Source organism: Sarcophilus harrisii, chromosome 3 (genome assembly GCF_902635505.1).
Source record: "Sarcophilus harrisii chromosome 3, mSarHar1.11, whole genome shotgun sequence".
Lineage (NCBI taxonomy): Eukaryota > Metazoa > Chordata > Mammalia > Dasyuromorphia > Dasyuridae > Sarcophilus > Sarcophilus harrisii.
Genome location: NC_045428.1, coordinates 113,101,888 through 113,128,177, shown reverse-complemented (window position 1 = coordinate 113,128,177; position 26,290 = coordinate 113,101,888).

The following is a 26,290-nucleotide window of genomic DNA, read 5'->3' as shown; positions in this document are numbered from 1 at the left end:
GACTTGCTAAACCACTTTCAGGGCCAGTAAAGAATATGCATAATAGATAAAGATGAATTCTATAGACTTCAAAAAAGCAAACATTTCAATTTTCAAAAAAAGAATTAATACTCCAGACAATTCAGCTTAATATTAATCTTTGGCAAAATTCAGAAGATATTATTAAAGGGGTTGTTATCCAGAAAAGGAAGCAATAATCATAAAGAGCCAGCATTACTTTATTCAGAAAATATCAAAGGAACAGATTAAATATGCATTTGATTCAAAGGGGGGAGTGATATTCAATATACTAATCTTGCCCAGATTCAAAAAGATCTCGACAGACTAAATCATTTGCCCAAAATAAATGCTCTAAAATTTAATGCGTATGAATATAAAGTTTTCACAAAGATATTCAAAATAACAGCTTCTTAGGTAACAAAGCAGGTCATTAATAGTATTGCTTTAAATTTTGCAAAATGTTTTATATATTATCTCATTTTATCCTCAACACAACTCTCAGAGATAGAGGCTATTATTCCCATTTTAGGATGGGCAACTTAAAAAAAAAACTGAGGTGAAATATTCTAGCATCACACAACTAGTATTAGAAGATTTGAACTCAAGTCTTCCTGACTCTAGGAGCAATGTTTTGTATATATTCACTTAAAAGCAGGTCATCTTCAATATATTTCAGTGTTTGAATAGAATACAAGTCTATAGTATAATATGATAGTCAAGAAAGCCAATAAAATCTATTTTAAGGGAGGAATTATGTCAATCTAAGACTAACGAACTAAGAAAATATATGGTCTTTATGAATCATACAGCACAAACTGTCCCAAGTTATCAAAATGAAATTCATAGAATTTTAATTATATATTCAATTATATCCATTATGCCTATGTAGACATATTGTCAATAGTTTTTTTTAATTCAATTATTTTTCTTTTATTAAAAAAATCTTTTTTTTTTTAAGAGGGGGAGAGAGAGAAAGAAAGAGACAGAGAGGCAGAGAAAGTGCAACAGAAACAGAGTCAGAGATGGAGACACAGATACACAGAGATAAGCAGAGAGACACAGAGAAACAGACACACACACACACAGAGACAGAGACAGATTCATAAAGACACACAAAGAGACAGAGAGACAGAGACAGACACACAGAAAGAGACAGAAAAAACATAGGAAGGAGGATGAAAAGTCACAGACAGACAAGAGACAGAAACAGACAGATTGATCAAGAGAGTCAGAGACAGGAAAACACATACAAGGAGAACAATAAGGACAGAGAAAAGGAGAGAAAGAGAGACAGAAACAGAGACATTCAGAGACAGAAGGTGAGAAATAGGAGAGACAAAGAAAAGCACAGTTTCCAGGAACAGAGAAGTTCTAGTCCCACTTTGTTCTGTCCTGGCTTCCACATCTACAGTATTGTGTTCAATTCTAGGTGTCCCTTTTTAAGACAATGATGAGCTACAAAATGTTCAGAGGGCAGGATCAGTTGAAGTGATTATGGGTATTTAATCTAGAAAAAAGACTTGATGGGAGTGGGCGAGGGTGGGGAGTGATAATTATATTTAACTATTGGCAGTACTATTTATGTGGAATAGGAATTAATTACTTCAACTTGGCATCAGAAGGTAGAAGTAAGAGCAAAGTATGGATGTTGAAGAGAAGCAGACTTGGATTCTATAAAAGGAAAAGGTTCCTAAGTATACAATAATTATGACAATAGGAAATGGACCAGTGGCTTCATTAATATGGAGAGCTCCTGGCCAGGAACTTGCTCTACCAGTGCAAGCTGGCATCTTTTTTGCAACTCAGGGTCATAGAAGCTTGCCTAAAGTGATTCCCAAAGTACAGCTTTAGGAGATCATAGAGTTTCTTCATTGGAGGTCTTTAAGTAAGGACTGAGGGTCCAATTGTGGCATGTATTATAGAGAGACATTGCTTAATTATGGTTTAGATCAGATAACCTCTGATGTCCAACTCTGAGATACTGTGATTTTATATTAGACATGAAGCAAAAGTGGCCCAGAGATATTGAGTGCCTTGCTTAAAGTCACATAAATAGAAAGTGATGGCCTAGAATTTTGGTGTCTCGGGAATAAAACACACATATGTGTATATAAAAATATACGCAAATATATACATATATGTATGCACAGACTGATAGGAGAGAGAGTCCTAGAGAGTTATACATAAACACACACACTTAAAAAGAGAGAGAATATATATATATATATATATATATATAATATATATATACATACAACAATATGGCTTCTTTATCTTTACATGCATGTAGAATCACATATACACATAAATATGTGTGTATATATATACATATATATATATATATATATATATACATGCACAAATATATATGCATATACATTATTTTCTGAATTCTGGAAATAGAGTTAGTACTAGAGAATTTCATAATGACAATTTTAAAGGCTATCTAAAGCAACCTGTGATTGGAACTTGTATAATGAGTCTGGATGATTATGCTGCTTCTGTGTGTTATTTTAAGGATAGGAAAATGGGGTCATACAGTTCTTACCTATTACTTCTCAAAATGTCCTCATTTGACTGTGACTGACAACATCTTATAATGATTGACTGATTTTGATATGCACTGATTTGAAAAAAAGTGACAGCCTGAACCACTTTGAACAAGTTACATTTATAAAAGGCATATAATTAATGGAGTAACAATGGTCAGTGAAGAAAGAGACTTTCATTAAAATTATAGACATTCTAAGTAATTGATCAGAAATTGTCACAAGACTTCCTGAAAAAAAAACCTGATCATGGGTCTGATGAATTTTGACATTCCTTAAAGTACTATTAACTTTTAATCAAAGTTTCCATGTCATTGTTTTGTGTTTTTTAAAGTAATTCAATCAGTAAGTGTTTATTAAGTGTCTACTATGTTCCAGTAGCTATATTAGTCATAACAAGAATAGCAATAAGACTTACTGGAGAACAAATATATGAAGTGATTTGCATGAGTGCAAGTAACAGTAATGCACTTCTTTGTGATTCCTGATCTTTGTCCTAGAGGGGGAAATCACAAAGCTATTTATTTCAAGGTAATATAAAGATGCCTTACAGAATAAATCAATTAAATGTTTTCAGATGCTGATTTTTCCAACTGGTCTGTATGGTTTTACATTTGTTTTCTTTTCAGTAATGATTGCCCCATAGCCCCATCATTGAAATTATTTTCACTAATTTTCATTTTCTTCTTCACCCTTTTAGCTCTGACAAAGCACACAGAACAGAGGAGCACCCAGAATTAGGCACATAATTCTACTGCCCGGATGAGCATTGTCTCTTTAGTAGTAGAAATATGCAGAATACAGGAGCCACGGAAATGGAAAATTACTCTTATATATTTATTAATAAAACCTTTACTAAAGAGAGGAAAGCAGACAAGCTGTTGGAATCAGGGAATTCTGGTTCTACCTCATTTTACAAATGAAGAAACTGAGGCAGTCAATGACCTGACCAAGGTCACACAGCTAATAAGTAGCTAAAGCCAGATTCAGACCCAAAAATATGAATCTGCCTGACTCCAAAACCAACAGACTATCCATTATACTACCTAGCTGCCTCTGCTAAATATCATGGAAAAACACAGTGGGAAATGTGATGAAGTTCTTCCAGTCCAGTTGCTGCATCACTCCCTGGAACTTTATCAGACCATTTAATCTATTCTCTTTTTAACACTGCACAAAGAATATTTAGCCCACCACCTCTGTCCTGGAGCACTCAAAGTAAATATATTTCCCTTAAAAATGAACAGTGGTGGGAGCTGCACAAATTCATGTGGTAGACATCTGGGCTCCTCTGTTCTGGCACATATTTCTATTACTAAAGAGGGGCAAGCAGACAAGTTATTGGCATCAGGGAATTTTGGCTGCAGAATGGATGGACATTGCCATTGGAAAATGAGAATCAGGAGTGGGTAGTAGTATTCTGGTAAATATTTAACAACTGACTTTTTGGGTGGAGGGAATACAGGTTGGATATGCTTAGCTGTTTAATCTTCATAATTAATATTATTCTCCATCATTTTGTCACATCTAAATGCTTGATAAAACAGTAAATCAAGTCTTGATTTGTTTGATTTGGTGATTTGTAAGACATAAATGCTCACAATGAAAATTTAACAACTGGCTTTTTTTGAGCTAATCTCAGCTGACTCTAGTACACTCCTGGGAGTGTACTCCAATTTTCAAGATGACTGTGGTATTCAACATAGAATCTAATTCTTAGAAGAGATGGGTTCCCTGGAAATAAACCTAGAGATCCAACTTATTATAATCATGGATTAAAGTCAGAATAGCTTCTCTATAGAGTTATATTTATACAAAACATATAAAAATAATTGGAACATGCAGTCATCTACCAACTCAATATACATTAAACTGAGGTGAGGTAACCGAATGTGCTATTGCAAACTTAATCTTCATGAGCAGAAGTATAGGTTCCAGAAAAAGGAGGATGAGTTCTTATGACTTCTCCACTGGCCAAGTCACCATATCTGAAATATCATCTTAATTTCTACATTCCTCTATGCAAAGTGGGACATTGATAAACTGTTACCAGGGGTAATGAAAGAAATGTGTGGTAAACCATCAGTACCATTCTGCAAAACTTAGTAATTGCTTAGAGTCTTTAAATTTTTGAAAATCACTCTAATCAAGTATAGCTCTCCAGGGATCCTGTAAAATACCCATTGTCCAATGATATGCTCCCAGAAGCCACTTCTATTTAGTTAAATTGACATTTCCCCTGTTTACTGAATAGGTGATGGTTAATCAGTTAATAAGCATTTGTTAAATGTTTACTACATCCTAGACAATATAGGGATAGAAAGAAGGCACCCCCAAACTGATCCTGTCCTTAAAAAGCTTATATTTTAATGGGGATGTAATATGCAAATAACTGAGTACATTCAAATGTGTAGAGAGTAGATGGAAAATAATATGAAATGAAAAGGCATTAACAGCTGAGAAGAACCTCCTACCATTAGTGGGATTTAAAGTAAGCTTTGAAGTAAGTCAGGGAAACTGATGCAGAGATAATGGGTCAGAATATTGTAGGAATGAGGAACAACTGATGCAAAAGCAGAAACAAGAGATGAGATGTCATGTTTGAGGGATAGCAAATAAATTAATATTGCTTGATCATAGAGTATGTGTAGGATAGTAAGAAAATTTAAAGGGTAGGAAGAGATCTGATTATGAAAGGCTTTAAATTGCAGAGTACATTATATTTGATAGAAGAGTCAATAGGGAGTCACTGGAGCCCATTGAGTAGGAGAGTAATATGGAAAGAACCTTGCTTTTGAAAGTCATGTCAGCAGTTGAATGGAGAATAATAGGTTGAGTGTATGGAGACATGAGGTAGGAACACAAGGTAGAAAGCTATAATAGTTGTTTAGGGAAGATGGGATGAGAACTTGAACTACCGTTGTGGCTGTATGACTAGAGAGATGGGAATATATATAAGGGATATTATGAATGTAGAATCAACAAGATTTGGTGGTACAGAATGAGAGTTAGATGGATTTTAATTAATTGGATGTGTAATTTGGGGGTTCCAGGAGTAGATCAAGATGTTGTCTGGCCATAAGGTTGAAACCCAAGGGTATAGTTTTGTTTACAAGTTTTCTGTTGTAAATGGGATTCTCAGAACACCCACTCATCTTGTCTGAAGTTGCTAGCGCCAAGAATATTATAAGGTGAGAATTTATCAGTTAATATCATGAAACTTTGGAAACAGCCTGTGATACAAAATTGTTCTCCTCATTAGTACAATATTTTAGAATTAGAAAGAAAATGAGAAGTCATTGAGTGCATCTAATTCAAAAAATCTCTTCAACCAGCCTAAAAAAATCATCATCCAGCTTATGTCTGTCTACAATGCCAAGAAATTCAGATATATTAGAAAGAAATCCATTCCATTTTGATGCTTCTGTTGTAAGACATTTCATCTCATTAATGAATTCAGCCTTCTTGAAATTTCTGTTCTTTGGCTGCCCTGTGGAATCAATCCATTATTCAAGAAGCATTTATTAGGTGCCTACCACATACTAGGCATTGGGGATACAAATATAATCAATAAAACAATCTTCACTTTTAAGGAAATCCATTCCTTCTTCTGCATGAAAGCTGTTTAAAGTTTTGAAGAAAGCCTACCCCAAAGTCTCTCTGAGAGAGTATCTATTGTTTGAAGATTCCTGCTTAATAAATATGTGTTGGCTGATTAATTGATTAGTTTTATTTTGAAAGCTTTTTCCTCCAATTCTTTCAATTGTTTTCCAAGTAAGTGTTACTAGACTATTCTCTGGGATTTTTCCATGAGTTCCAGTATGTTGAGACTTTCTTAAAATTGAGGCTCTAAAGATAAACAGGATAGTTTTGAAAGCCACAGATTGAACTTATTATATACTTAAAAAGAAAAGTAGATTTCTATTGTGCCCAACTAGCTTTTCTTTTTAAGTGTATAGTGAGAATTTATGTAATTTACCACATAGCCAGAATGTGTCAGAAACAAGATCCAAAACAAGGTCTCTGGCTCTAAAGTCTGGCTTTCTATTCATTACAGCATACTATCTTACTTTTAGTATATCAGATTTCCAAATGTAATTTGATAAAATTCTATTCTAAGCTGGTGATTCTAAATTTACATAATCATAGTAGGATGAGAAAAGGAATTTCTTTTACATATATATGCAGGTATCTATTCTATTTGATAAATGTTGTTTAGAATAAAAAATTAATATTTAATGCAAAATTTAAAATAATATATAATTAGAGATCAACAGTGTAAACCAGGTTGTGGTGGTGGTGGTGGTGGTGGTTTTTTGATCTCAAAGCTACTTGAATGACAACCCGAAAAATAATTATTAGTGAATCAGTATCAACTTGGATAGAGGTTCCTAGTAGAGCACCCAGAGATTTGTCTCTGGCTCTGTAACATGTAAGATTCATATTAAAAACTGAGACGAAAGCACAGATTCAGGGTTTATCAAGCATGGCACAAGTGAAAGAGGTGAGGATAATAGCTTTCTTCAAGAATTTGAGTGTCTATTAAATGGAAAGATGGAGTTGATTTCCTTTAGATTGGTAGTTGTTTCATTTGATAAGCATATTAATATGTTGCTGCATAGATAACACAAGACTAGTAAGAATCATAGAGTTTGGATTCCTTCAAAAGCTCAACGAGTTCAAACAGTGAGCTAAACTAAGGTTATAAAATCTAAATGAGATAAGTGTATAACCATAACAAATTCAGCATGGGAGGAGGAAGAAGTAAGGTTAAACTGCAGTACAGTTTAAAACTATTATAAATATTCTTTGTCTCCCAAGTCAATGATATTCATCAAATCACTTATTCACTCTAGGCAGAAGTTCCTCATCTATAAAAGAAGAGGATTGGACTAGATGACCTCTGAGATACTTGATTAAGTAAGCTTATATATTAGTCTTTAATTCAGTCTTTTAATGTCAGTTTTTAATATGTGTGGTTGAGCTCTTCCATGCCTCAGAACCTTCAGAGTGGAATCAGTCCTGAAGTGGAGATTAATAACTCCTTAATTCCCACTCATATACTCCAAGAAGCCATTTCTGCTTGGTTAAATTGTCATTTCCCCAGTTGATTGAAAAGGATGGTCAGTCTTTAAGCATTTTTTTAATGTTTACCATCCTAAATACTCTGTTAAGTGTGAGGGATACAAAAAAAGCCCCTCAAAATATCCCATCCTCTAGAATTTTGTATTCTAATAGGAATGCAACAAATAAACAAATAGGTACATTCAAGATGTCTAGAGAGCAGATGGAAGGGAATTTGAAATGAAAATGCATTAGCAGCTGGGTAATAAATGGTTAATTAGACTTGTAATAGATACAGAACCCAGCAGAGGGCAGCAGAACCCTTACTGAAGCATTACAAGGTTGGTGGTCATGAGGGCTCATACCTTGGGGAATTCCAAACCAAAAGAGCAGAGCTGTTGCTTACTGGAATGCATCTTTACTAAAGTTATTGGAGTTTCCTTCAGTAGCTGCTGCTCCGAAATATTAATGATGTCAGATCTGAGAGATCAGACAAGCACAAGAAAATAACTAGCTATTAAAGTTCGAATTATTAAACCGAGAAAGTGGGGCTGAGTTGAAATGAATAAACCAACAAAGTAAAAGAAACATCCAGTAAGCAAATAAACCCTAGATCAAAACTGTGCTTTATCCCTTAAACTTAAGCTGGTATCCTCACCAAGGGGAGGTGACTCTCATCAGGACAATGAGGTTTGCCAAATTCCCAAGTAGGGAATTGCCTCTTCCCCCAGTTCAATAATGTTCTTGAGGGCACTAAGAGGAAAAAGTGTCATATTAATACATCTGAGGCACACAATAATTTGGCAGAAGCCACAGCCAGCTTCATAATTGGAGTGATTTTCCCTTGGGATCTGAGAAGGCCAAAATCACGTCTTGTTCCACTGTCCATGTCTAGAGAAGACTTGAATACTACTGAAATATTGAAAACTCTCATGCAACTGTGTCCTAGGTCCTATATGACATTGCTAAATTCAACTTTATATTTCTGAACACTTGTTTTTTACTTTTCCAGGATTAATTGTGTCTGTCTGAATCCCACCAATATCAACTAATTTTTTACACTATATTACATATCTCTTCTCTTAATTACTGGTCCTGAGAAAGAATTTGAAACTTTTGTTCCAGAGAAGAGCAGAGCTATTAATGAGCCTACACTTCAGTGTTTGATCTTTAAGTGTTATTATTTTGTTGGGGGCATGTCAACATTTTGTCCTGTGATGGGATAATGTTGATGGCTTCTTACTTATTCAATATTCGGTAATGGCCACTTATTTCTTCTAGTTTAGTTCTTCTTGACAGCTGTATTTTTCACTTTTGGGGCAAACATGGACCCTACCAGGTATTACCATTATTCAACTAATTAGCAAAGAAAAGTGTTTCTCCCTCTATTGAGATTTATAATAATAACAGCAATAATCATAACTCATTTTTATGTAGCTCTTCAAGGGTTGCCAAGTAGTTTCCTTACAACAACCATATGAGGTGGATAGCATAATGCTTATTTATACAATGAGGAAACTAAGAGTGGAAGATGCTTTTGGTGCCCTTGCCTGTAGTCTATCTGGCAAGTTATCTATTCATCACCGTCTCATATAGGTATGCTTTGAGGCCCTGTCCAAGGTGACTATTCTAGGTGGCTGCCTATTTTTGCAGCAATATGAAGTATTTGAAAAAATGCTGGACTTAATTTCAGAGCCTTCCTTAGATACCTGAGCAATTCAATTGACTTCTTCCATCTTGGTTTCTTCATGATAGTATTTAATACACAGGTACTTCAGAGAATTTTTGCAAGTGTTAATGAGATAATGCTTACTAACTGCTTCTGTAATCATAAAATATTCTATAAATGTTTATTTTCATCATCATTACTGTTATTGTTGTTGTTGTTCACAGTTACTAAAAGGTAGCATGATGTGCTCCATCCTCTGAATTTGTGTTTGGAAGCCTATCATAAGGGATAGTAAGGATGAGAGAAATTACATTGTAGAAGGATTAATTTATTATTATTATTACTATTATTTGTATAACACTTTAATGTCTAAAAAACAATTTTCATGATCATCGTAGATATCATTACCCTCATTTTTCAGGTGAAGAAACTGAGGTCCATAGCAGTTAAGCAATTTGCCCATATTCACACAAGTAGAAAATGGTAGAGGCATGAGTAGAATATTTTCTTAACTCTGGGTTCAGCACTCAAATTATGAAGGACTTGTTCACTTCAAATCTTTAAATGGTTGACATAAGAAAGAAAAATTCAGCCTATTTGGTAGAGGCCAATAGATGGAAGTTAGAGTGAAGCAAATTTCAAATCAATATGAAGAAAAAATTCCCCAAAATTAGAGCTCTGTGAAAATGGACTGAGATGGCTCTTAGCTAAGGCAGTAAGTTTCCTATACCTTTTAAAAGACTGGACCTAGAAATGACAAACAAACACTTGTCATAGATATGGAGAATGTGAGTACTAAATAGTAAAATTTCCATAAATCTGTTCCCATTCTAGGAGATTTTGGTTCTATATTTTTCTTATCCTTTGTACAGACCAAGTCAATCTCCATTGTATTTATAGATCAGTTAAAATACATTTGTCAAATAACTTATAATCTCCTGTTAGTCTCTTCAAATGCTTTAATTGTACTCATTTCTTTTTTTTTCTTAAAATATTCTCCTACATTTTTTATTATAGAAAACTGTGCAAATAGAATATTAACAACAAAATTAAAAACTTAAAAAATGGAAGGAAGCAGTTTTTTTTAAAGTTAAGGTTTTCATCTCTCAGACTGACCTATTATTTTTGATATAATACAAACTAGTGTGGAACCAATTTAGGAAAACAAAGAAATATCAATTTTATAGCTTCAAATAGCCATAATTATTTGATGAAAACTATGTTGGAAACATGTAATTTAGCATTCCAATTTGCATAAAATCACCAATAAGTAGTTTTATTACTTTGAGCATTTCTCCTATGTCAATAATTACTAAATGAATCATACTGGAAGACGATAGCTTATATGTATATACACTTTATTTTTGGTATGGCCATTTACATAGCAACAGCCCAATGAATGCCTTTATACCCATTCAACAAATGAATAAATTGAATATTGGAAAATTTAAGTGATTTGCCTAAAATCACATAGTGTCACAGTTAAGATTCTAAACCAATCCCTTGTGATTTCAAGATGCAAATGTCCTTCTTCCACAAGATGGTGATTTTCAGAAATGGGAATAAAATGAAAGTAAAAAATTTAGAAGTTATTGGTTCACCAAGCTTAACTTGTAAATGATGTTTGCTTAAAAAGGACCTCTGGTTTCATAGATATAGGGAATTCTCAACCAACTAATATTGATTCATAGTTAGTCAACAATATTGAGTTTTAGAAATCTACCTAATGTTTTAAGTGACTTGCCCAGTGTCTCATAGCCAATATATATGAGAATTAGGCCTTGAACCCTATTAGACCTACTTCCTACCTCTGAGGTAAACTTTCTACTCACTATGTCACATCAACAGAGTCAAGTCGGAGTCTTGCTAGAAAACCTCAAAAACAAAGAAACAAAATAGTACTCAGTTATTCTATGACAAAATATTTTTTTCAGATTAAGAATAACAATGTATTTTGGATTAAAAGGTTAATTTATACTCAAATTTTTAAATAAAAAGTTTAAAAAAGGAAATTACTTTCATAATGATGCCTTTAGTGTTATAAAAAAATTTTAAATGACTTTTACACATTAAAATATTAGGAGGATTCAGTGCCAGAGCTACAAAAACTTATAATGCTTTTGATGTTTCTGACATGTAATTTATAAAGCAATTCATCACAAAATAGTTTATAATGCTAAGAGTTTTAGGTTTCATTTTAATAAAATTTCATTCTCTTTACATAGACTGAATATATAGACTTCTTATTGAATGCATGTTCAATATGATTAAACTCCTAGAACTTCTTCCCTTTTCTATCTACTATCTCACTGATGATCTCAAGTTCATCTCTTGTCTGTATGCAAATAATTCTCAGAGATATTCCTATAGCCCTCTAATATCTCTTCTGAGCTCTAGTCTTCCATCACCAACTTCCATTTGAATATCTTCAATATGGAATCTCATAGACATCTCAAACTCAGAATGTTCAAAACAGAACTTAGGGTATTTTCCTCCCAATCGTCCCCTCTTCCTATATTTCCTGTTACTGTCTAAGATATCATCATTCTTCCAGTCACTCAAGTTTTCAACCTTGGTTTCATCCTCGGCTTCTCACTCATATTTGTGTGTGCCACAAATCTAATTTGTTATTAAATCTTATTTTTTTTCTACCTTCACAATGTCTATCATGTTCTTTTGCTTCTTGGCCCTCAGTCACAGTGCTAGATTATGGATCTCATTCCCTCTAGCCTGGACTATTATATAACTTTCAAATTGTTCTTCTTACTCAAGTTTCTGCCCACACCATTCCATTCTCCATTCATCTGCCAAGGAAATTTTCCTTATAGAGAAGATCTACTAATGTTCCTCTTGCTACCCATATCTCCCTCCCCCAAATTCCAATAGCTCTACCTCCAATATCAAATATGAAAAAAAAAAATCTCTGTTTGGTATTTAAAGCCTTTATAAACTTGGTGTCTTTCTTACATTTTGAGTTTTCTTACATTTTGCTCTCTTCCACACTATGCACTATGGAGTGCATCTTTGAATGTACTATACTGGCTTCCTTATTTCTTACACATAATACTCCAAAATCCAATTCCATGCATTTATATGAACTGTGTCACATTCCTGGACATTGGAATGGAATTTACACTGTGTAAACTATACACTGTATGTAACTATACCTTTAGAATATAATCTTCTTGAGATTTTGGCATTCTTTGTAAATCTAGTATTTAACATAGTGCTTAGTACATAACAAGCTTTTAATAAATAAATAAATAAATTACTATCTGATTACATGAGAATTTTAATTTGAGGTGATTTGTTTCTCCATTGGTACTTTTCAGGAATGAATTATGACAGAGAAAAGTGATAAAACCAATATCCTTCAATTCAATTAGTTTTTATTTCAAAAATAAGTTTCAAAGTATTGTATTGGCTACTGATTACTTATAACTCCATCCATTATATTTTAAATGCTTTCACAAAGTTATTTTTTGAGCCTCCCATTGACTCTGTCAGGAAGGAAGGATAGATTTTATTAGTCCCATTTTTCAGATAAAGAAAATTAATCTTTAAAAAATAGTTGTCTGGCTTTCCCAACATATCAGGTTGAACCTAGAAAACTGAAAGGTAGAATTCAAATCCACGTCTCTCTCCATCACATCATACCACAGACTTCAAATCAACAAACATCTGGTACATACCTACTATATGCAAGCAGCTATGCCTTAAAAATATTTTTGGCAAAAAGATACCCTCAACAAGCTTGTGTTCTATTTGGTGTGTTTAGTTTAGTCTGATGTGTTTGCTCTTCTTTAAAATTTTTTTTTGACAGAAGATGGTGAACTCGGCCTTTAATACTTTATTGTAAAACTACAGAAGATATTTTATTTTCAGTACCTCAGACTTTCCTCAATAACTATATTGTTAACATGCAAAAACAATTTTATTTGAAAACTCCTATTTTATTAGCTGAGGAACTGTATGTATAAACATTTCCAGTTTCTCTAAATTTAGATTCATCAAGGATGAAAAATCCTTGTGCATTTACATAGCAATATATTGACAAATTCAAATTCAATTTCCTGTTACAGAAATCTATACTCTGAGGGACAGCTAGAAGTAGTCATGGGCAAAAGTGTTCTCCCAGGGTAATATTTTTCCCTATACTGAAAAATGGTGCAATAGTTGGAATGCTGCAATTGGACTGGAAGGACTGGTTTTGAATTCTATCTTAGACACCTCTTAACTATGTGACATTGAACAAATCTTAATCTCTTCTGGCCTCAGTTTCCTCATTTGTAATATGGAAATGATAATAATAGCTCCCACCTTGCAGGGTTGCTATGAGAATTAAATAAGTAATACACATAAAATGCACATTTTAAAGGCACTAAATATATATATATATATATATATATATATATATATATATATATATATATATTTACACATGAGGAACGAGGCAGAGTTTAAGTGACTTCCCTAGGGTCACACCACTAGTAAGTATCTGAGATCAGATCTGAACTCAGGTAGATGAGTATTCTTGATTCCAGGCCTGGTACTCTAACCACTGTACCAGCTAACTTCCCCAAGGCACTATATCAATGCTTGTTCTTCAGAATTAAAATATCCTTATATACTACTACCAGATTAATTGCAATCATCAAACTGGTCGAGATGATATTCCAAATATGGAACGACGCTATTAACAATTCCCTATGTCAGTGTAAGGTTCCATGTTAGTGCCTCATGGGATGCCAAGGTCCACTTTTTGGTAATTTCCTATAGCCCTGATTCATTCTATTCCTTGGGTATGAAAAATTAAATATTAACATCAGACTCTGAATTTTTTATTTAGTTTTGTATTCAGGTTGCAACCTTTAGCATGTACTGTACCCTTAGTTTTTCTATTTGGAAGAAGAAGAAAAAAGTGTCATTCATTGATCCAATTCAGTAGAGGGCTGCTAAAGTGAAAGTGAAGAAGTTTTATTGATACAGCAATAGAGGAATCTAAACTAGATTTGTAAAAATGATATGACTAGTTTCCATAAAAATCTGGAAATCCAATTTGCTAGAATTATTTATTTTGCCTTAAAGAAGAATAAAACATGATATTAAGGTTGTCTTCTTTTTTCATTGTTTCAGTTCACAGGAATGCTTAAGAATATTAATTTTAATATATTCTTAAATAGTTCTCTTTTGGGTTTTAAACCTCTAACTTTTATTCCTGAATCCTCTAATATTTGAACTTGAAGAAAAAGATAATTGGTGCCTTAGGAAAAATAGGATCACAGACTATAGAGCTGGAAGGTATTTTAGATAACACACAGTTTAGCTAGCTAAGTGACACAGTGGTTGTAATGCCTTAAGACTCATCTTCCTGAGTTCAAATCTGCCCTCAGATTCTTACTAGCTGTATGGCCCTGGACAAGTAACTTAACCCTGTTTGCCTCAGTTTCCTAATTTGTAAAAAAAAATGAGTTGGAAGTGTCTTGGAGGCTTCTGCGAAGATGGGGAAGTAGTGAGTAAATTTCAGACTCTCCAGATTTTCCCCACAAACAGAACAAATTTGCATCTCAAGGCAAACATAGATTGCTGAAAAATCAAGAAGATTTGGGTTCAGAACAGGATACAATTGGTACAACCCAAGAAGAGAGCAAAAAAGTCCTCAGGCAGGAATTAACCAGCGTGAAGTACAAACAACTCCAGGCTAGCTCCTCTGAAACCCCAGGTGGAGATCCCTGGGGCTAGGTAGGTGTGACTGAAGCCTCAGCAGGAACCATGGAGACTTTCACCTCCTAGACTGCTTGAAGAATTGAGAGTCTGAGTTTGGGAAGATTGAAGTAACCTCAGCTGATTAGGAACACCGAGTCCAGTTGTGCTGCTGAGACCAGACCTTGAGGGGAAGAGGACATATCCATGAGTGCAGAAGTAGTAAAGCAAGTATGCTACTGGATGTAGGAATTTGCATGAGGGGAGAGCTTTGGGTTTGGGGTCCAACCATAGAAGCTCATTATGGGAATAAGGAAGACTGGGGTTCATCTTCAGTGATGTTTTTACTTCACAATGAACTAAAAAAAAGCTTCTTCTACTCCAAAGAATAATGGTAAATGGCTTCCTGTCTAAGAGAATTTAAAAATCAAATGAGAATCATTGAGTGTATGTATATATGCAAATGTTTTATGTTGTTTCTCTTTATTTTCTAATAAATTAAAAATAATAAAGAAATTTTTAAGAAATTTTAAAAACCATTAAGAAAGACAAGAAGATAGTGAAAAAGAAAAGTTAACTAACTAGAAAAGAATACTTAAAGATGAAAATAACTCTTTAAAAATTAGAATTTGGCAAGGGGAAATCAGTGAAGCTCTAAGAGACCAAGAAATAACAAAACAGAATATGAAGAATGGAAAAAAAAAAAATAGAGCAGAATGTGAAACATCTTACAAGAAAAATGAAAGATCTAGATGTTAGGATTTTTATAAGGTGCTAAGTAAGTGGAATTGAGGAGACAGTGGTTAAATATAGTTTAGCATTGATTTAATCCTACAACAAATAATGGTTTCCTAGTGATATAATAATTGGTGTGTATTCAGTGTACAGCATCTAAGCAAGAAGCTCTCAGGGCCAGATGCACAAGCCCACTAAGAAGCTCATTCAGAGGGAGCTAGAGGCAGAAGCTGGCAGAGGCAAAGGACTAGCAGCAGGAGCTCTTGGAACCAAGGAGAGAGATGGACCTCTAAGAAAGCTAACCAGGCTTAAAGGAGAAAACAGGACTTAAAAGGAAACAATAAAGGAATTGCACTTTAACTCCTAGCTGCATTTGAGGTGATTATTGAATCTCAACTGAATTACTGAACTGAAATGAAGGCTGCCTCTAGAAGCCCCCAAGAAACCTGCTCTCAGAGAACATTATATTTTATAGAAGAACATTACATCTAGAGAACAGATCAAGAAGAGAAAATGTAAGAATAATTGTACTAGTTGAAAGCTGTGACCAAAAATAAAAAAAAGAACTTGACACAATAATGCAAGAAATAATGCAAGAAAATTGTCCTGAAATGTTAGATCATGAGGGAAAAGTAGAAATTGAAAAAAAAAAATTTATCAATCACAACCTCAAAGAAATCTTTTGTGGAAAACACATAAGAATATTATTGACAATTTCAATGCCCCCAGATCAAAGACAAAATTTTGCAGGAAACAAGAAAAAAAGTCATTCAAATATGCTGGAGCTACAATTAGAATTGTATAGGACTTAATCAGAAGCTACAATAAAAGACCACAGGTTCTGAAACCATCTATACTGGTAATCAAAAGAACTATGCCTGCAGCCAAAAAAGCATATCCAGCAAAATTATCTATAATATTTAATGAAAAAAAATGGATTTTCAATGAACTTGCAGATTTTCAGAATGTTCTATCAACCAAACTAGAACTTAGTAGAAAATTTAACATGTAAGAGCCAAGATTAATTATAAGGAAATAAAAGTGAACAAATTATTTATGTTTTCTACACAGAAATATATACCATATTTTTATGATCAACATCAGGAATTGGGTAGCTCAATGAAAGATTTATATAAGTGAAGAAGAATAGACATAGAGGCATTAGAGAAGGGAGGAGGGTTTGTAGTTCTAAAAACCTACCCACATAAGGAATGGGTTAAATAGGCAACATTACATATATATTATGAAAGGTATAGAACCCTTCAAAATATATAAAGAAATAAAGGGAGAGGGAAAGACAGACGAGGATGCAAAGATGGGGAAGAAGATAAGGGAGGAATCCATGGGTGGGGGAAGGTTAAGTAATAGCAAGGCAAGTTAAGGAGCAGAATTAAAGTAGAAGAATTAGCAGAGATAGGAAAGAAGAGATGTGCATAAATAAAATTATATAGATCAGTAGTCAAATTTATTTTTAAAAAAAGAATGACTAATAGTGATTAACTGAGATACAGTTAAGCTTGAAGATTCAATTAAGAAATAAATTTACATTATATGTCAGCCATACTAATATTGTTTTAGATGCATGTTTACATATGGATTAATACGTGTGTATATATATGAGTATATGTAGATGTGTATGCATGTTCTATATATGTGTGTTTATAGATATATGTATATGTGAATTTTTTTTTCTCTTTCTATTTTCTAATAAATTAAAAATAAAGAAATTTTAAAGAAATTTTTAAAGTGAGTTGGAAAAGGAAGTGGTAAACCACTCCAATATCTTTGCCCAGAATATCCCAAAGAGGGAATCAAACATGCCTGAACAAGTCTACTTTTATTGTAGAAAGATTTAGTTACTTGCTCATTTTTCCAAACCTCTTCCTCTTTCCAATAAATTTACACTGCATTATACACAAAAATTCTAATTACTTAGTATAACTATCTGTTATATTGAAAAGCATTTTTACAGGTATTATCTCATTTAATCCTCACAACAACCCTGTCATTGTTATAATTATTACAATTTTACAGATGAGAAAACTGAGGCTGAAAGAAGTTAAGCAATTTATCCCAGGTTATACAGCTATTGAAACTCATTTAATATTAGTCAAGGGAATAGCTTCCTAAAGTGAGAGTAGTGAGTATTAGATTTAGACTGGAAATAGTGTCAAAAGACAGACTTTTGTCTCTTAAAAAATAAATTTTCATTGCCAGAAATAAAGGATGGCAAGGTGGAGCCACAGGGAATAAGAGAAGAAAATAAAGAGAGGATAAATGATCTATTACATCTTTTTCCCGCCCCTAGTGTTTCTAATTCTGTGAGAACAAGTGCTATTTTATTAAAAAGTTAGAACAATGCCAACATTTCAATGGTAACTGTAAGAAGAATTGGGTTACAGCTACCTAATTTCTGTAAAAGTGGTAGAATATAATTTTAAACTTTTGTACCTTTATTACTACATTGTATTACCTACTTTTTTTTTCCCCTAAAAAAATAAAATACATGAGGCAGATGTCCTATGGGAGAAATCTGTTATGGTCTGACAGCATAACTCGCTTTACAATTTTGCAACATCTAACTGAAATATGTACATAAAATTTAACTGTATATATAATTATTGTAAATAATATTTTATCAAATTTATAGTTATTAAAGATTCCCTTAAGATTTAAAAGCTCAATCACTTGATACTGTTAGTCTATAATTATGAAATCCCCAACATTAAAGTATGCATTACATGACTTACATTACTTTAGACATATATGTCTGGTCTATGAATTCCTATTGAAGTCCTCTGTTTATTTTTTTATTTTTTTTTAAATTTATTTATTTTTTTTATTTAATAGCCTTTTATTTACAGGATATATACACGGGTAACTTTACAGCATTAACAATTGCCAATTTTTCACCTCTTACCCCCCCACCCCCTCCCCTAGATGGCAGGATGACCAGTAGATGTTAAATATATTAAAATATAAATTAGATACACAATAAGTATACCTGACCAAAACGTTATTTTGCTGTACAAAAAGAATCAGACTCTGAAATATTGTACAATTAGCTTGTGAAGGAAATCAAAAATGCAGGTGTGCATAAATATAGGGATTGGGAATTCAATGTAATGGTTTTTAGTCATCTCCCAGAGTTCTTTTTCTGGGCATAGTTAGTTCAGTTCATTACTGCTCCATTAGAAATGATTTGGTTGATCTCGTTGCTGAGGATGGCCTGGTCCATCAGAACTGGTCATCATATAGTATTGTTGTTGAAGTATATAATGATTGAAGTCCTCTGTTTAAAAAAAAAAATACTCATGCTAGTGAAAAGCTTCATTTTCATAAATTATCAAATCTTTGCTATGTATAATTGAATCACATATTAAAATGCTACATCATGTTTAAACTGAAACATGAAAGCAAAAGGCTCAAGAGTTTCCATTTGAATATTAAATAGGAGTAGAAATATTATTAGACCTTACAATAATTATATTTATTCATTTTATTGATTATCATATTATTGCATTTTTATGTTAATTTATTTTATTAATATGATAGCATGGCAGAATAGATAATAGGTCAAAAAGTCCAGTTTCTAGTCCCATCTCTAACACATACTAGATATATGGCTATGAACAAATCACTCAGCCTTCCAGTGCCACAGATAAATTTCATATACAGAAAGTTTCAAATGAATTGCTAATGTTCTTATGTGAATGGCATTTATATTCTGAGAAATTCACACACCAAAGAAATCACTGGATGAACTCTCCCCCCAAAATAGTATTTGTGATTCTTTGATCCATTCAGTTCTATCCAAACTATGGTTTCAGGGCATGTCATTTTAATCCTTAGTTTTGAATAAGTAAGTGGTTATAGCTAGATAGATTAATCATTAATACTCTGTATTCTATAAACAAGATCTTAAATTCAGTCATGATGTTCATTCCCCAAAATGAAACAATCACTGAGACAAGAAGTCACATGACATCTTTTGAATAAGGATGGTGCTTTATCAGAGAACTTTGTACTTGAATTATTTAATCCACTCATCAGTAATCCTTTTGTCAATTGGTATCAATACCCTTAATGACTTAGTTTCCAGATATTCTTAAAGTGAAGACATTGTCAAATTTTGCCTACTTGCAATTATCTATTTAGCCTGTGGGGAAGATTACTTAAAAATGATCTGAGAGGTTAAGTTTACCTTATTTCAAAGTCCAATTCTTCTAGTGCAGCAAAGTAGCTGTATGGATATGTATACATATGTTGTATTTAACATATACTCTAACTCATAGAGTATATGTTAAATACTCTAACTTATTTAACATGTTTGGTCTACCTGCCATCTGGGGGAGGGAGTGGGGGGAAGGAGGGGAAAAGTTGGAATGAAAGGTTTTGCAAGGGTCAATGCTGAAAAATTACCCATGTATATATCTTGTAAATAAAAAGCTATTATATATATGCATATATATATAAAATGAAAAAAATTAAAATCTAAAAAAAAAATGATTTGAGAATAAATAGTATGTGGTACCTGCTAAACTGAGACTCTTCTTACAGGATAGATTCAAGTTTTAGAGGCAATCCTGAATTTGAACAAAGATAACTAGTATATTAAGTGATCCATTAATTCAGCAATATTTATAATATGGACATTTTCAAAGAACTTTCTATAAGTGGGAAAGAGGTGTATAAGACATATTTCCTGACCTCAGGAGTACATGACATACAGCATTTCTTCATCACTTTTCTCATAAATTTTTCATAAGCATTAAATGGAGTTTATAAACAGGGAGACCAGTGTTTTTAAAATTTTTCATGCCTATACTAAAGTTAAATTAAGTGTCTGAACCACTAGTAGCAGGAGTTTGGTCTAGAGCAATTCCCATAAAGATAGGCATGCATTTTAATAGCTTATGGTGAGACACATGCTCTGGCCCTTTGCCAAAGGAACATACTTGATCAGTGGCTCCTGGTTGGTCCCTGAGACTGAGAGAATTGCATAGAAACTGATTGGTGGGTGAATCAGAAACAAGTACCACTTGGTAGGCAATATAAAGCAGAAGAATGAAAAACTCCCTCTTTTCACCCTTTTGGTTGGGGTTCAGGAAGCCTCTTTGAATTTTCAGGAAAATATGGGGAAGAGGAACGTTCTTCTTCCCTCACTTTTCACACCAGCCATAGTGGCCACAACTCATAAACATGGCTGTGTAAATACAGACTTACCGAATTGAGCTTAAATAGATCTCAAACCTCCAGCTCATTTTTCAAGTTTGTGTTTCTTTGCCTGAGCACAGGTAAATCAAGCAGCAATATCAACAGATGGGAATTTCCAAACTCTATGGCTACCTTGTGATTTTGAGTCAGTGCCAGACATTTATTCCCTCCCAACCCTCCCAAATTTTATTGTAATTCCAATATAGCCCCATGAAGACAGCAAGAGCTATCATGCATTTTAAGTGCATATCAAATTTATGCACATTTGTTAAAATATTTAATTATGGAAGCTTGATTATCAAAAGTGATTATAACGAGACCTGTGTTAATTTCAAAAGGTTAGATCCTTTTGCTCAGATTATTCAAGGGTTAAGGTATTCACAGGGTTAATGCTAAATCCTACATGGGCTAGAAGGTGGACTAGAAGAAGGAGAAGAGGGCACTTATGGACCCCAGCCTATAAATATATTATATATGTTGTAGGGAAAGAATTTTAGCATGCTCCTTTCATTGTCCATTTTCTCCATTTCTATTGACTTTTGGATATGAACAAGGCAATTCTAAAAGTAAATTATAAGGTTTCCATCTGGAACAGTAAGAAAGAATATAATTTTTTTAAGAAGCAAAAACAGAACATATAATTCTTGCTAACCATCAGCAAAGAGATGCTTCCTGGAATAATTTCTGGGGGCAGAATATGACCATACCTAGGATCCATGCTATGTGTAGCCATGAAATCTGAACCACATGAATTACTCAGGTACAGAAGCCTGAATTAAAAGGTTATCAGTTTCATAGTTCTGAAAAGTTGTATTTATATACAACTATAAGTGCAATAGATTTTATTTTTGAAATGTCCCTTACTTCACTCTTAGGAGTCTTTTATATCTAAATCATTTCTTTTGTAGTAAAAGAGAGAAATTATCAAATACTTTATACTATATACAATGAAAATCTTTTTAGGGAATCCCTGTTAATCTATTTAGAGGAGACCTCAGATATTAGCAATATTTCTTTTGTTCTAGAGATTTCTCCCAAATTTTATATATAATGAACTAAAAATTTGGATAAAAGTCCAACTCTTCCATGGAGTCAGGGTACTTCAAGTTGAAATTATTAAGTGTAACTGCAGAGTAAGAGTTCCTCATGGGATGACTCCTTTTCCACTATCACCACCTCATTCAGCAATTGATTATACATATTTTCCCAAAACTGTGTCATCTTCATATATCTGGGCTTCAAGATATATCTGAGGACCATGCTTTCTTTCAGCAAATTAAACTTAATATTTTTAAGCACACATCATGTGTAAGACAGCATTTGAAGTTAACTAGTTAACCTATGTGATAATCTTGTCTTTCCTTTTTGCCTCTTTGCCTTTTAAATTTTTTTGGCCTCAAATCACCTTTTATCCTATTACCAAATTGGATTCATTTAATCACACAATTTATAACACGTCTATGTGGATACTATACAGAAATAAGTGCACTTTTTAATGGGAAAATTTTCTCCTTTTTAAATCGTTGTCATTATAAACATACTTTGCTATTTCCATTTTCCTCTCATAAAACCAGTTTTGAAAAAAAATGGTCCTATTACCTACATTTCTTAATTTCTTTGTTTAAAAGACTCTTTAAATCAGTTTAGAAATATATGAAAGAGCATAGACACTGACTCACTAGTTGGAAAATGAAAGGAGCTCAGGAGCTACTAATGAGATATCATCATCCACTTTTATTGAGCATGTCCAATATTTAGCAAATTATACCAGAGAAAAGATTTCACTTAGACTTCATTTTATGATATAATGATGAACTTCTTTTTATGATACAATGATGAGTGCACTTGAGTGCATAAACTTATTTCTTCTGTCTATGTTTTTAGCGGGGGTGGGGAGAGAGAGAAAAAGCATCTCTTTTGTCTTGTCCCCTTTTGGATTTTCTTTCTTAGCTAAAGTCTATGCCTGAGTGAGAAGAAAATGTACTCTTCTCTCCTAATAGGGCCTGGGAATTAGAGTTCCATTTATATAGGTAGTTATATGAAACAATCTATACTTATTCTCTTCATCCCTTACTTTCCCTGGTCACTTCCAAGCACACACCCACCAATCTTCATGACCCATGGAAGTCTATACAGGAAAAAAGATACTTGATTTCAGTATATTACAATAGAACCTGGCTCTAATACTTAGAAGCTATGTAATCTTGGACAAGTCATTTAATAATAATACTTCACATTTATTGAGTAATTTTAAATTAATAAAGTGCTTTTCTCATAACAACCCTATAAGGTAGATTTTCATTATCTCCACTCAACAGAGTAGGAGATAGGTTCAGAAAATTGAAGAAATTTGCCCAAAGTTATATATCTAGGGATTTTTCCAAACTGGGATTCAAACCCAGTTCTTCTGATGATTTTACTTCTTCTAATATCTACTACACAATACTATCTCACATGTCATCCATTAAATTTCACAGGATTTCAGTGAGGAAAAGCTTTAATAAATCTGAAACCAAATGGATACCATATGCAGATACTGTATCTCATATAATTATTCTCACCAGCATACACTTTAGGGTACACAGGCCAGAGGCCAAACATGATTGTTTTCTTCTTCTTTGAAGGTATTCATTTATTATAATTCTTTCCCTTCTATCTTCTCCTAGTGGTAGTCAAGATGAAATTAGTTCTTCAAACACTAAGTAATTAACCTAATTTGTATAAATATTTATAATTGATAAACATCTTTAATGCTAACAAAACCATGACCTTGTGTATATTGGCCACAGAACCAGAAAGACCTAGATTCAAGTCTTGCTTCTTACCTGCTTTGACTGAATGACAGTTGGTAGGTCACAGTATCTCAGTGCTCTAATACTTTCTGGTAAAATTCTAAATTGCAGAGAAGGTGGCAATTACCATTTGATAGACAGAAAGTTCCTCATTTGTACACTCATTCATTAATGAGATCACAACTATCCCTAATAATAGTGACTGATTTAACTTAAATCAATGATTTTATACTAATATTAAACTGCTTTGTCCTACTTGGATTTGAGCTTATGTTTAACTAATTTTCTCTGCTTGAATCTTTCATTTTCTTAGGTAACCATGGAGCACTGAAAAAAGAGTCTTATGTTAGATTTCTCTATTCACCAAAGTCAGGAAGCTACAATTAAATAGCTACCATATCCTATGCACCCCAACAGAAACTAAATTTGTGAATCAAAGTGTCTTTTAAGGTAACAGGAAGAGAATTTTTAATTTTTAAAAAAATATTTGTTTTCTTACAGCAAAATACATTCTGTGAATTAGTCATGTACTCTATTAAGAAATTGATAATTGTCTTTTATGCTTTTCAAGCCTCATAATTTAGTAAACCTATAATTGAAAAGTGAAATTTTGCAATAGAAAAATTTAACACAGTCTATATTGCTATGGGAAAGTAAAGAATTTCCTCCTACTTTAGCTTATTAATTTTCAAATAATGCTTTAGGGCTTGTTGAAATCATTCTTTACAAGGTGGTAAATATATAGTTATCCAGACTGTCTGGGGTGAAAACTAATTACCATTAGAAACTGAAGCATTTTAGCTTGTTATTCCTGCAAATCAAACAACTGCATATACAATCTCCATATAAACTACAATGTGCTGTGAACTAGGGATATCCTCACAAGTGAAATCATTACCTAAGAAGCCTTGTTTCCTTTTTATTATTTGTAAACAAGTTCACTGTAACTTTAAAATGGGGATTGGTGGGAGGCACAGAAGGCAATAAAGTGAAAGTGTAAAAAGAAATCCAAATTAGAAATTTAAGAATTAAATGAAGAATTAAAAAAGAAAGAAAGAAAGAAAGAAAGAAAGAAAGAAAGAAAGAAAGAAAGAAAGAAAGAAAGAAAGAAAGAAAGAAAGAAAGAAAGAAAGAAGGAAGGAAGGAAAGAAGGAAGGAAGGAAGGAAAGAAAGAAGGAGTAGTGGGGAGGGAGGGAGGGAAGGAAGGGGAGAAGAAAGGAAGGGAAGGAAAGAAAAAAAAGAAAGAAATTCACTATCTGCTATAGAATCCAGATGTCTTTCTGAGAAGAAATAGTGAAAAGTAAACAGACTGGGAAAATCAGAACAGATAGAATGGTTGATGTACCTAGTGATTTTTATATGTAAAACTGATTCTAAGCTTATTTCTTTAAAAGATGGAATTTAGGGAGAATAGAACAACTTTTCAAATATCAGGATGATTGTTGTGAAATGAAATGGTAAAAATTAGGAAACAAAAATTATTATATTCAAAAGTAAAGCGGAAATGGTCAGGATTGTACAACAGAGATAAGTTCATTTTCTTTAATCTTATTAGGGAAATGATTGATATGCACTATATTTTTCAAAGAATCCAAGGTTTTCAACATTCTAGAGACCAAAAGATATCTTATAAAAACTAATGAGTTTCATTGCCACTTGGATGTCCTTTTAATTTTGGAAAGTATAAAAATTAAAAAAAAAAAAAAAAGATTCAGCTACAGACAAACTACAACAGCACAATGAACATTTGTGCGTTGCTACCACTGTATTAACTTACAGTGTTTTGACATAGACGAGTATCTGGGTGTGTTAGGTAAGAAGGGGGGAAGGGAGCTTTTGAAGTGGTGAGTGATATGTGTATATGACTCTGTGTGTGTATTTGTTTTTGCGTAGGTGGAGAGAAAGGTCAAAAGGAAAAAAGAGATCAGTTTTGGAAAAATTCCTCAATCTAATTACCTGGAATACTGCCCATATTACTCTTAGAAAACATAAAAAGAAAGTGCTGATTGAAGTATATTATCAAATATCAAATACAAATATGATTTTGAATTGCACTGTCCTTTGTCCTTCCTCTGCCTTCTAAGAAAATATGGGAGTATATATAACAATCCCAAACTTAATTAAAAACAATATTCCTGAAAGCATAAACCTTACACAATGTATGTGTTCATAAAAAAAGTTTGTGTAAATGTTATTTTGTTAATTATGTTAGAAAAATTTACCATTTATGATAATTATGCAGTAAATCTTTTCACAAGAATGAAAATTTCTCATGCAAAATAATCACCTATTTTTTCCATTTTGGGATATGGTGGGTTCAGATTTTATATCTCAGTATAACATATGTTATTTTCTCTAAAATTATAAATATCTCTAGGGAAAAGTCATGGTCTTTTTCATACTAAGAATCTCATCTTTACTTATAGTACTAAATATGTCCAGAGGATGTTTGCAGAATCTTGTGAGGATGATAGAAAGTAGGGAATATAGAACATTGCTGGAAAGCTATAATAGCTCTTGACATTAGGTGACCATTTTATTAATCACAACAATAGAGAAAA